Source organism: Culex pipiens, chromosome 2 (genome assembly GCF_016801865.2).
Source record: "Culex pipiens pallens isolate TS chromosome 2, TS_CPP_V2, whole genome shotgun sequence".
NCBI lineage: Eukaryota > Metazoa > Arthropoda > Insecta > Diptera > Culicidae > Culex > Culex pipiens.
Window position 1 is genome coordinate 96,814,682 of NC_068938.1, and position 13,635 is coordinate 96,828,316.

Consider the following 13,635-nt stretch of genomic DNA (forward strand, 5'->3'; position numbering starts at 1 on the left):
TGTTGGTGCTCTTTCACTCGCTTTTCATCAAGCGTCCATGGCGCGGTGGTAGCGTGACGGATCAATAACCAAGAAGTTGGTGGTTCAATCCTCGTTCTGTTAGGAGTTTTTTTTTTGTGAAATACAACCAAAAAGCCGTCGGTAATGTCGATAATTGTCGGTGACGGGCAAAAATGTCATACCCCTATATCGCAAAAAATGCATGAGGACAGTTTTCATGCAGATTCTGATATACTTTCATGCCGCCATGCATCACAATCATGCGACCGCCGTTTGGGTGTAGGTTCACCTATAAACTTGGTTCGGCTTAAGCCTCCCTTTGTGGTTCAATCCTGGTTCAGTGAACCATGAACCATGGCTTAAGCCAGGCTAACCAGGCTAATGAAAACCATAGGAATAATGCACTGTGTAACAAATATTGTAGTGTAGCAATATTACAGTGTAACATTCATTACACCGTAACATTCGTTACACCGTAACATTGTTACACCGCATCATTCGTTACACCGTAACATGGTTACACCGCAACATTCATTACACCGTATCATTTATTACACCGTAACGTTGGTACACCGTAACATTGTTACACCGTTACATTCGTTACACCGCAAAATTCGTTACACCGTTACAATCATTACACCGTGACATTCTTTACACCGTAATAATATTACGGTGTAACAATGTTACGGTGTAACAATGTTACGGTGTAACAATGTTACGGTGTAACAACGTTACGGTGTAGCAATGTTACGGTGTAACAATGTTACGATATAACTTTTTTGAGGCCGGATCTCAAATATTTTGATGAAAAAACTGTCCGGATCTATATTGCGGACCATCGTTGGATAGGTAATCAAAAACCTTTCCAATGAGCCCAAAAGATTAAAAATCTGACAACCCTATCAAAAGTTATAAGTACTTCAGTGTATTTAATACACCTTTTTTTTGGCCGGATCTCAGATATTTTGATGCAAATAAGTGTTATTTATACACTTTTCGAGGTTGTGCAGTGTATTCACTTTATGAATGCGAGGAAGGCACCAACCACCTAAAGGTGGATTAAGTAACGTTTTTTAATTAAAATTCCAATTGTAAAAATAGTTTTAATATCGAAACGATTTAATTTTTTAAGAGTTTGAGTGCAGAGAATATGCGAGCAAAATGAGAGCTTCCCTAACATCGACGGGAATGTCTTATATCTAAAAAATTAGTCCCCGAATAAACGTTTCTCAAACACGGATGTGAACTTCAAGTACCCAGAATGCATAACATTTAAATGGAAATCTTGCGCCTTTACCAAACCCATAATTTATTTTCCAGTACCTCTCATTTAACTCAACCAACATGAACTGCTTGCAAGGTTTTGGGACTGATTGCTAATTTACCCAATTGTTTATCACCGTTAATTCTGGAGCAACATTTGAAGAGGGGGCATAAGCATTTTGACAGCTAGGACTATTTTGCAAATTCCGAGGCAATAGGCAACTATTTTACAAATCCCGCTGTGTTTAAACGTATCCGTGGAGGCCAGCTATAGTTGTACATTTCGAGTTTTTTGAAAAAGTTAGTAAATTCGATTCACCAAATCTTGTCTATTCTCACTTTTTACTTATGAACGAGAAAATTAATCACATCTCCATATCCCGATCCGATTCGATCACCGATTCTTCCCACCGCCGCACACACACAACACAACACAAAAACACCAGAATCAAACTGCTCCACACCGGCAGAGCACCTCCCCCCGACCCGACGCAATAGAGTTATCTACGTGCGCATGTATTGCGTGTACGTACACGAAAAAAAGTGAGGTTAAAATTTGTACCAGCCTGCAAAACAAATGGTGCGCTAGTGTGTGTGAGCTCGGGCTTAGAAAGCTCTATCCCCTCAAGCGCACGCACACTTGCCCAGAACCAGAAAAAAGCTCGCGCGCGCTCTTTTTTATAAGTGCAAGCTTCTCACGCACACCACCCGCCGCCGCAGACTGCTTCGTGTTCTTTCCGACGAAGGGGAGCAGCCGCGCCGCGCACGAAAAAAAAAGTACGAGAGGGAGAGAGCGAGAAGGCAGCGAACGAGAGAGCGGGGGAGCGCGTCACTCTCGCTCGCTCGCTCTCTCGGCCAACAATTACTTCATTCGCACTTTTTTTTTCTTCACTGAAATATGGCTTTTTTGGGGGAATTATTTTTTATGAAAGGCAACTTTTTTCCTAGCACTGTTTCCCGGAAGGGTCTCACGGTTCGCTTCGGGGAAAAATTTGGCCCGGCCAGCTGGAACCGGCGGTCGCTTTTCCCCCCGCGAAAATCCACTTTTTCGTCGGCTTTTTTTCTCTTCTCAGAAGCCGACCGCGACGACTGTCATGGCGACCTTTTTTCCACCTCGTCTCTGGCCCGCGCGAATCTCAGCAGGCCAATCCGCCGAACGCTTACCAATTTTTCACTCTTCTTCTTCCTCCACACACACTCTCTTCGTCTTCTTCTTCTATCCCGTCGGCAAATCCGGATTCGGTCGCGGGCGAAAAAAGCGGTTCCGCGAGGCAAATTTGGTTTGCGAAAGCCGAAAAAATCGCGCGGATTACGGACCACGACACCCGGCGGGGACAGAAACGGCCGGAACTTGGGGTATAGCTAGCTTTTTTTTTTGCTTTTTTCTTCACTGGGGGACAGAGCACTGTTCGCGCGAGAACCGGCGGGCACCTCCACTTCGTGGTCTGGTCTGGTCCTGTCTGTCTGTCTGGCCGAACCGCGAGAGGAGGCGAGGCACACACCAAGAAGAAATTTTATCGACGCCGACTCGGAACGGGCCCGTGCGGTGGACGCAAGCAGAAGAAGGATGTTGCGATGTGGAAAAAGAGCGGAGAGGAGCGCAGAAGAGGCGCAAAAATTCTCTCATTTTTTGTTGCGGCGTGGCACAGTGGGACTTTGCTGAATTTTTGGGGAAAATTGCGTCAGAAAAAGTGAATCGAATTGGAAATCTGGAAGATCAAAATAGGATTTCCTTTGAGATTTTAAGATTCAGGACTTTATTGCTCATTATATTTCTGGATAGTTGGAGAAATAAACCCATTTAAGCATGCAACTCTGAGTGACATATTTTAATCAAACTATCAAAGCATCTCTATTTAAACAAAGCAACACATACACTCAAACCCCGATGGTTTGACACCAACTGTTGTCAAACGAACGGGGTCACTTTTTAGTTTGACACCCCTTTTACAGGGAGTTCACACACACTACCAAACGTTTGTTTTGACAGTGTGCATGAGCGCCGTGTAAAAAGTGACAGTTCGTCACTTTTTAGTTTGACTTTGTCAAACCAACGGGGTACAAACTAAAAAGTGTCAAACGAAAAAGTGACCAACCACCGGGGGTTGAGTGTATAAGTTACTTGCATACCCAAATAGGATTTAACAAATATGGCATATGGGTTTACTGAATCTCTGTTTTCTATACCTCCCTAACCTGATAAACCACGTTACGTAGCCCAGTGGTAACGCTTCCGCCTTGTAAGCGGTAGATCGGGGTTCAAATCCCGGCTCGGACCAACACAACTGGTAATCTTTTCCCTTCTGGATTCGATTGCTTAGTAAAGGGAAGGTAGTGTATCGTCACAAACTGGACCTTATCAAGACACCTTAGGAAGACAGCCTATGGAATGTTAACAAGAATAGCCTAAACATGTTAACATTGAGTTGATTAATAAACCGCTTTGTAAATGCCGGCCCCGATACTCTCCATGGGTGATCCCCTCAGGAACAAGGAAAGATTTACTTTTATCAAAGTATCTTTGTTTAAACAAATCCAGAGTTTTTTTTTTTTTTTTTTTTGAAAAGGTGCTATAAGCTATTGTCTTTTATATGTTTATAGGACCTAATCAAAAAAAGTCAAGAAATCAACAAAGATAAGTTACTTGCATACCCCCCATTGATTTAAAAATATGCCATATGGGTTTACTGAATCTCTGTTTTCTTTCTTAAAGTTACCTCTTTATCCAGATAAAAAGTTGTAAACTTTAACAGGCTCTCATCGAAAATAATCAATCAATTACAATTATAATTGAAAACGCTTGCTTGGAGCTGTAACACAAAGCCATTGATGATTTGTTCATAAAATCTAACTTTCAGTTGATAAATCCAAAAAAAATTAACTTTATTCAAAACAGTGGTTGAATATTTGTGTCCCGCCCGTGTAGATCAATCGGACCGCACACTAAACTTACAGTCCAGAGGTCGTTGGTTCGAATCCCGCAGCGGGTGCCCTAAAATTCTAATAGTATCTAGAATAGTAGTTAAGTATGGGAATTCGGCACCATCGCCCGAGCCATACTTCCGTAAACTGAGGAGCCCAGGGCGGCAAACTTGGCGGCGAATCCTTGTAGAAAAAAGGAAGGCACTAGTCGTTGGTACCAGCCATAGCGGCTGACAGTTTTAAAGTCAACTTCGGTTGAATACTTTTCTTTACGAATTTTAAAATTTCCTTGGCCGGTTCCATATCAAGTGCGTACTCTGCTTTAAGACGGTTGAAACCACTTTTTGGTAGCTGTAACTCAAAGCAAACACACTGTTTGGCTGAAAATTTAAATATAAATTTTCTTCACCCGAGCAATTTAATGAGTTTGTGACACAAACCAAACATTATGTCCATTAGGGTGACAAGAAAAATCAAAAAAAAATGTAAAATCTCTAGAGATACCCTCTGGCTCGATTCTTCAGGCAAAAATAAGTAACTGTGTCAATTTTGAGCCAAATCGGTTAAGCTTTAAGGGTCCCTATAGATCGTTGAAGTTTGTATGGGAAAAGTCGCAAAAATGTATGGAGAACAATATCGTTTCAGGATTTTAGCAGAAGGTGGCACAGGTCTCACCCAAAATTATCCAAATCTTGAAGGATTGATAGATTCAAGTTTATCCCTAAATTACCGTTTTATTTATTTATGTTTTTTTGGAATATTTTTTCTTGGTTCTTGAGTTTTTGAATTTATAAATTCTGGGTCTGAAATTCAGAAATATTTAAGTTTATTTCATTTACTTTTTTCATATTTTTTTTACTTTTAATTTTTATATTTTTTTCCAAATTTATTTTAGATTTTGATGATTACTGAATTTTTGAATTAAAATCAAATAATTTTAATTGGAAATTTAAAATTTTCAAAATAGACTCACTCCACACAACACCAATGCAACTATAAATCGGAGCGTTTGGTACGGTATGTCCACGCATCCCTCCTCCCCTGTAGATTCTGTGAAATGTGATCCGTTCTCAGAATCCTCTCTGCGGTAAACGCAACGCAGCAGGGCTGACCGCTTTAATTTTTGCATTACATTTTTGGGTGTTCTTGGATGTACTGCAATTATTAATAAAGACAAGAAAAGCGCTTGGGGCGTAATCTAATCACAAGACTTTCCAGCATGCTTTCATTGGACTGGCTGCGTTTGTGTTAGATTAGATTAGATTGGAAATTTAAAATTTTCAAAATAGCTAAACTTTTCATGTTTTTAATTTTTTTAATTTTCAAATATATTTTTTTTATTATTATATTATTTATTTTATATTGCTATATTATTTTTGAATTTGCTAGCTTTGGATTTTTTAACTATTAAATTTTTGAAACTCAAATTTGATATGAATACACGCTATGCTAAACTATATATTTTTAATATCTTGACAGATACGTATTTCATCTACTATTTGCAGACTTCATCAGTAAGTAAGACAGTAAGACAGATACGTATTTCATCTACTATTTGCAGACTTCATCAGTAAGAAAATAAAAAATATGAAAAAGAATGTTCATAATACGATTATCGGAAGTCGATAATCGAGGAGTCTGGACAGTATTTTTAGTTTTTGGAAATTGTGATTTTTTTTTCTTCCAGAACACAAAATAATTTTTTATGGCTTTTCCCTCTATCTCCCTTAACTCTGAGCAAAAGAAAATCCGTCCTTTTAATTTTCTGCATTTGAGGATCCTGAGTATTTTGATTCGACCCCATGAGCCAATTCAGGATTTTTAATATTGTGCTATCGAATACAAAATTATTTAAAAAATTGTAATTTTTAGTCAAAAGTTTATTTGAAAGCAAATCAAAATTATGTAATTGTTTCATCAAGGCATATTGCAAAAGAGCACCCGCAAAGAAACTTCAAACGCAACTTTCTGTTTATGTTCCCTTTAAGCTGCGTACCGCTTAAAAGCTAGTACAGAGATCGGAAGGAAAGGGATCAAGAAACAGCTTTATGATCAGCAGAAAAAAGGAGAGGGAGCGATTTCTTGGGGCTTTTCTTCAACCTCTCTGGCTTGCTTTCGCTGCCGCTGCTGCCCATTTGAATTATTGACCGGTTCCTTCCGAAGTGCGTATACCGCTTAAAAAATCGTGGCCCTTTCCTCGACCGTTTCTTGGGCGTTTTTTTGTTGTTTATTTTTTTTTAGTTTGGTTGCCTTTATTGACAAATAAATATTCAATATATTCAAAAAGACATAATTTCTTTTATTTGAATAAAAATGAAAATTCTAAATACCAAATAATTCAATTTTCTAGAATGAAATGGCACTTTCCTGTAATTTTTATACTTTTTGTATTTTAAAATCGTCTTTCTGATAAAACAATTAGTCAAATGCCAACTGAAAAATTAAATAAGTTTCGCTAAAAATTTATAGGGCTTCCAATAAGGGAGCGTTTTTTTATTACGTCATGCAAAAAAAATATTTTATGTGACAGTTCGTCACTTTTTAGATTGACATTGACCAATCAACGGGGTACATACTAAAAAAGTGTCAAACGAAAAAGTTACCAAAAAGTGGTTGAGTGTATTCGGTAAACAAACTACTGAGCAACTCAAATTTATTGGAATACGGAATTTAGATCAGTAAAAATATGTACGGTACTGTCAACATGAATTTATTGAGCTTTAGTATGTTTTTACAACCCATCTGAATTAATTTTGCTACTTTTTGTGAGAATTGAAAAAAACAAAGTCAGCTTAATTTTTGACCATCATAACCTGTTCAATCTCACCGTTCCGTTAGATTTGCTCGCTGATCCGATCCCATATCCAAAAATCCGGAGCAGTGTGCTGTGGGAGCCGCTCTCTTCTCGCGTCTTCGTCCCGCTCGCTCGCCCAAACACGCGCAAGGGGCTCTTTTTTCGCCAAAATGGTGGACGGGGGAGCTCTCTGCTCTCGCACTTCTCTCCTGCGTGCGCGGCGACGACGACGGCAGTGACACAAACTCACCTTCATTCACACAGATCCACACACATTCAAAGTCTGGTCCAGAACTCGAGCAAAGCCAAAAAGCATCTTCCGCGGATTCCGACTGCGGCTCCTCCGACGAGGCGTTTGTGTGGGTGTGAGTGAGTGAGCGCGATTTCAAAGGCAGACACACAGTTTGATTTTGCCCTCTCGCTCTTGCAGCATCAAATGTTGCGTTTGAAAAAAGCTCAACCTGGGGTGGCTTGAGGTGGGTTGGGGGTTGAGCTGGAGGTGTTCTTGATTGAGGGAGGCACTGAGAAGAAGTTGGAGAGAGAAAAGAGAGCTTCCCATTGGCAAGGGTAGGAAAAGAGAAGAGCAAATGGCTTGCCGGTCGGCGCGCTTTTGGTTGCTTGTGTTTTTTTTTTGTGTTGATGGGTGGTGCAGGGTGGGGTTGTGAGGCAGGTTGTTGGGAGGAATCAGCTGAGTTTTGTTGGGCTGAGCCGATGACGAGTGTTTACTTGCGCAAACAATAGAACAACGGCATCGTTTGTATGGAGGACGGCACCAATACGCTTTCTTCTTTTCAATGTTTTGAATATTAAATATTTTCATCAATCAAGTTACAGTACAGACTCGATTATTCGAAGCGTTGTACAAATTTCACTTCGGGAAATCAAATCTTCGGGTAACACTGACCTACTAAAATTTACAAAAAAGAGCGCGCAGGCTCAACTCGAGGGGGAGCATGAACTTTGAGGTCCCCAGAAACAAGACTTTGTACACTTTGAATTAAAAAAAAAACATTTAGACAGAGCCGAATGGGTTTTCTCCAAAGTTTGTATTAATATGAAGAATCAGGGCGGTTCGTCGCTGTTGTACACACGAAGAAATTGCATGCGATATGTTGGATTAGGGGAAAAATACCCTTTCTAATCAAACACCTATCTTCTTCATATGGAGAGTTTGATGCTCGATTAAAGCTCCAAAAATACTATTTAGGCTATAAACTTAGCAGCAACAGCACCGCCTCGAGTAAGCACGCAAATTTATGCCATTTACTGGCCAAAAAGATCAAATTTAATGCACTTTTGATCATAATTTCTATTTTGCGAGACCATTTCTCATCATTTTGGTGGCACACACATCCACACGCAAGATCAGAGGTTAACTGCTTAACGAAAGTCGCCAATAATATCTTTTCACTTGCGCTAACGATTTCAAAGCGCTTAAGATATAAAATTGCTTCCAACTACCGGCAACATGTTCTTTTGAACATTAGTTAGTCACTCACTTGAAAAATAATCCAGAAAAATGTAAATAATTAGCAAGCACCATCAAAAAAATAAACGCGCTAAGTCTTCTGACGTTTGAATTTTGAATACCCATTCCAAGCGAAGGCTGAAAAAACCGAGCGAGAAGCGAAGGCAAATAAAGAACAAAGGGTGGCCACCAACACCACCAACATGCTGGTGCAGCGCCTGTTGGAGTGAGCAAGTGCTGCCAGGAAACTTTCGCTATAAATGCTACTTTTCGTGAGTGTTCGCTTAAAATTTCATCAATTTTGGCAGCACTAAGCAGACCCAAAAGAGCGCTGGAAGAAAAAAAGAACTAAGCTGAAGATAGAAAAAAGGGCGTGGCCCAATGCACTCGACTGATTAGAATGCATTTTTGAAATATTTGTTTTAAATGCTTGTAAAAGGAATAGCAAAACTTTTTATAAAAGTGAAAATAAACAGAAATGTTCACAAAAAGTTGCTCTACTCGTTGGTGACTTGGTTTTAGTGAATTTCAAGGAACAATCCAGATTATCCAGCATCATTCAAACACGACCGCTTATTAGGCTTTAAATTGGCATATTTCCTCTAGCGAACAGCATTAATTCTCCAAACAAAATATTTTTTTCGGCTTGTACTTTAAAAATTCAACAAAATTCCAAAGATTTTTTTAATAACCCCAAACATGCTTAAAAAATATTCTAAACGCAGGGGATTAAATTGATTTAGGTTGATTGCACTTAAATTTACATGCAAAATTGAACTTTATTGAAAAAAAAAATGTTTTACTTCCTTATTTTACGGGCCAATTTTAAAGAAGGGACAAAAACATTTAATAAAATTTTAACCAGCCAAATAATACAATAATACTCAAAATTTTCAAAATTGTCGATTAAAAAAGTTTCTTTACCTAATTCAAATTTTAAGCGGTTAGACTTGAAATAAATTCTATGCGTAATTTACAATATTTATTTTCTGAAAAAGATTTATCATTTCAAATTAATATTTCAGAACCAATTTTCTGTGATGGAATAAAGAAAAACTTATTCCCTTAGAGCCAGTTTTATAAAAAAAAATCATCTTCGGACGCTAATATCTTTGCAGGAAAAAATCCAAAAGTATACTTTATAATTTAAATAATTATACTTTATAAGAAAATATTTTCAAAATCAACGATTTTTATCCGTGTAGGCTAAAGTTATTTAGATTTTCAAATCCAAGATGGCAGCCGAAATGGCGGCGATGAAATATTGAAAAACATCATTTTGTAATGTAAAAGGCAATCAACTATTCAATTTTGACTAAAATAGGATTGCAGGACTCGAACTTGATGTTAAAAACAAGAAAATAAAAAAAATATTTTGTTCTTGATTAGATTATCCGAGTCCCATACAAACCTTGGGATAATCGAACTTCGGATAATCGAAACTTCGAATTATCGAGGCTTCGGATAATTGAGTCTGGACTTTAATTGTAGAAAAGGACACTTTGAGCAATTTGGAAGTAGTAGTTTATGCACAGTAAAAACAAATATGTAAATTTAAAAAAATGTAATTTTTAAATGTTTAATATTAACTCTTTTGTGATATAATACAAAACAAAATATTGGTAAATTTACCCATTTTTAGAGGGAAAATACATTTTTTTCTGACACGGTGTGCTTTGTTAGCACGAGTTGTACATTTATAATAACGACAAGCCATAAAACAAAGTTTTGCACCGAGTTCAACATAAAACTGAAAAGTTCTACATTTCAGCACTGTTTAAATGGTATGGAAAAGTAGGCCGTTCGATCTCTCTCAAATGACAGGACACATTTTAAGGTTCACAACGGAACTACAAAAATAAAATGTTTATAATATAATGGGTAATTCTCTACCAACTCACACGAAATCGGGAAAAGTTGCCCCGACCCCTCTTCGATTTGCGTGAAACTTTGTCCTAAGGGGTAACTTTTGTCCCTGATCACGAATCCGAGGTCCATTTTTTGATATCTCGTGACGGAGGGGCGGTACGACCCCTTCCATTTTTGAACATGCGGAAAAAGAGGTGTTTTTCAATAATTTGCAGCCTGAAACGGTGATGAGATAGAAATTTGGTGTCAAAGGGACTTTTATGTAAAATTAGACGCCCGATTTAATGGCGTACTCAGAATTCCGAAAAAACGTATTTTTCATCGAAAAAAACACTAAAAAAGTTTTAAAAATTCTCCCATTTTCCGTTACTCGACTGTAAAAATTTTTGGAACATGTCATTTTATGGGAAATTTAATGTACTTTTCGAATCTACATTGACCCAGAAGGGTCATTTTTTCATTTAGAACAATTTTTTTCATTTTAAAATTTCGTGTTTTTTCTAACTTTGCAGGGTTATTTTTTAGAGTGTAACAATGTTCTACAAAGTTGTAGAACAGACAATTACAAAAATTTTGATATATAAACATAAGGGGTTTGCTTATAAACATCACGAGTTATCGCGATTTTACGAAAAAAAGTTTTGAAAAAGTTACTTTTTGCGTTTCTCTTTGTTTCGTCGTCCGTGTCTGTCGCGGGTGACCATGAACGGCCATGATCGATGACGACCAACTTTTTCAAAACTTTTTTTCGTAAAATCACGATAACTCGTGATGTTTATAAGCAAACCCCTTATGTCTATATATCAAAATTTTTGTAATTGTCTGCTCTACAACTTTGTAGAACATTGTTACACTCTAAAAAATAACCCTGCAAAGTTAGAAAAAACACGAAATTTTAAAATGAAAAAAATGTTCTAAATGAAAAAATGACCCTTCTGGGTCAATGTAGATTCGAAAAGTACATTAAATTTCCCATAAAATGACATGTTCCAAAAATTTTTACAGTTGAGTAACGGAAAATGGCAGAGTTTTTAAAACTTTTTTAGTGTTTTTTTCGATGAAAAATACGTTTTTTCGGAATTCTGAGTACGCCATCAAATCGGGCATCTAATTTTACATAAAAGTCCCTTTGACACCAAATTTCTATCTCATCACCGTTTCAGGCTGCAAATTATTGAAAAACACCTCTTTTTTCGCATGTTCAAAAATGGAAGGGGTCGTACCGCCCCTCCGTCATGAGATATCAAAAAATGGACCTCGGATTCGTGATCAGGGACAAAAGTTACCCCTTAGGACAAAGTTTCACGCAAATCGAAGAGGGGTCGGGGCAACTGCTGTGTGAGTTGGCGGAGAATTACCCTAATATATTTTCAAATTGAATAATAAAATGAATCTGCGATAAAAGATTTGTTTGCCTTTGTATTGTTTTCCAAATCCTTATGTCTCATGACATGACTCATAACATAGAAGAATAATTAGTTTTAATGGACCATAATAATTAAGAGATTTACAATCAGAATAAATAGTTGGGCATTTGCAAATATTAACTTTAAAAATTCTGAAAAAAATTATAAACAAATGTTTACAGTAATAAAAAAAAATGAGTGCAATCAACTGGCTTGTTAGATTGGTAAATGCTGCATCTACAACCATTTAAATTTGATATTTCGGGAACTATCAGTTGGCCCGTCATATGATGTCCCAATGTCATACTGGTAAGATTGGTTTATACAAATTTCTGTTATTTTTTGTCAACCTTGTTCTTTAAGTTTTGTTTTAAGAAATGTCGTATAAAATTGATAAAAACAAATCTTGAAAAAAGGTTGCACTAGATTATTCGACGAAATATTTAAATTCAATCAGCCAAAGTTGGCAACAAACATCAGACCTGCAAAATTTACAACGTGTAGGAAATCCTCAGGTTTGTGTAACCTTGCAGAATTTCGTTTAAGTTATTTCTCTTTTGTTGTTATAAAATCAGATTATAGAAAACATTAAACAGTGTTTTCAATTACTAATAATAAAGTTGCTTAAATCAAATTTGTAATTTATTTTTAATAAAGATCTTCAATAATTATTTCATCAACATAATACAAATGGAATTTTAACAGCTCACATCTTTCTCTTAATACATTTGCCAGGCTCAAATTCAAAAGCCCCTAAAACTCATAAGAAAACTCAGATTATGATTTTCCTCCTTTTGCCCTCCCACAAAACAGCCCAATCCCCATTATCAATTTCCTCCAAATTGGTGCTCGTCTTTCGAAAGTGACAACAGATCCGTGTGTCCTTCAAACCGGGCTCCCCGGGGGACTCCTCCTGCCATCATTTATGCTCTGCCCCACCACCACCTCCCCCACGTGCTGTAAACGCACTTACTGCTAAAACACAAAGCATAACATTCAAATAACTTTCGCCACACTCCTCCTCCTCCTCCTCCTCCTCTTCACGTTTTTGGGGAAGGGAAGAGACTGCCGGGCCCATCGAACCGACCTTTTCGTCGTGAGGAATCGAATTCCGGGCGCGTGCGCAGTGCTCAGCGAGGGCCACGTGCAGCAGCAGCACCAAGTACCAACAACCAGGAAAAAGGAAACATCCTGCCAGCCTCAGACACCAGCCTAAACTTGGGGCGGGGAGTGTGTGTTTGATCGTTTTTTTTTTGTAATGTCTAAGGGTGGTTGCTAACTTTATAGATTCGTTTCTTGAAGTTTGCTTAACAAATATTTTTGAAAATTCAGTCAATTTCCTTGTAACACTATTTTATTATATTTTGAACTGTCAGATGGGGGACAAATATAGTCATTTTTTGCCGGAGATATTCCGGATTCTATTGGGGTACCTCGGTCCTCCTATATGGGTATTTGGTCAATAAAACAAAAACTTTTCGACAGAACAATGTCGGAAATGACACAAAACTTCAAGGAATCATCCTAAAAAATCACCATCCTGCAAAAATAATAGACAATCCCAAGATTTCATTCAGGGTGGCGACTGTTGGTTTATTAATTTGACAGTATTTGAGGGTTCTCAATGTCATTCAATTAAAAAAATCCAGTTTATTAATAACTTAACCTCTAATTTTATAATGCAAAATTTTCGAATAGACCTATTAAATAAAAAAATGCCTTATCATTTTTAAAATTTCATTATTTTTTTATGTTTTCCAAAAGCACCAAATATTTTCAATTGTTTTTCATTAAACACAGAAACGTTTGGATTTCATTTGCTAGTCATTTTTTTCCAATAAATCAAATTCAACCTTTATCTACATGTTTCAACCCAAACCCATAAAAAATGTTTAAGAGTAATTTAAGAGCAT

General features: G+C 37.4%; 1 protein-coding gene across 4 annotated transcripts in view; it reads right to left on the minus strand.

The window, feature by feature from the left end:
• The window catches only part of LOC120416594 (zinc finger protein 420), a 57,747-nt gene extending 54,828 nt beyond the window's left edge, over positions 1–2,919 (minus strand). For all 4 annotated transcript variants that reach the window (XM_052708680.1, XM_039578382.2, XM_039578379.2 and 1 more), the window contains exon 1: positions 2,428–2,919. The gene's annotated coding sequence lies outside the window, so the exon portion shown is untranslated. The remainder of the gene's footprint in view (positions 1–2,427) is intronic.
• Between the last annotated feature and the right edge of the window lie 10,716 nt (positions 2,920–13,635).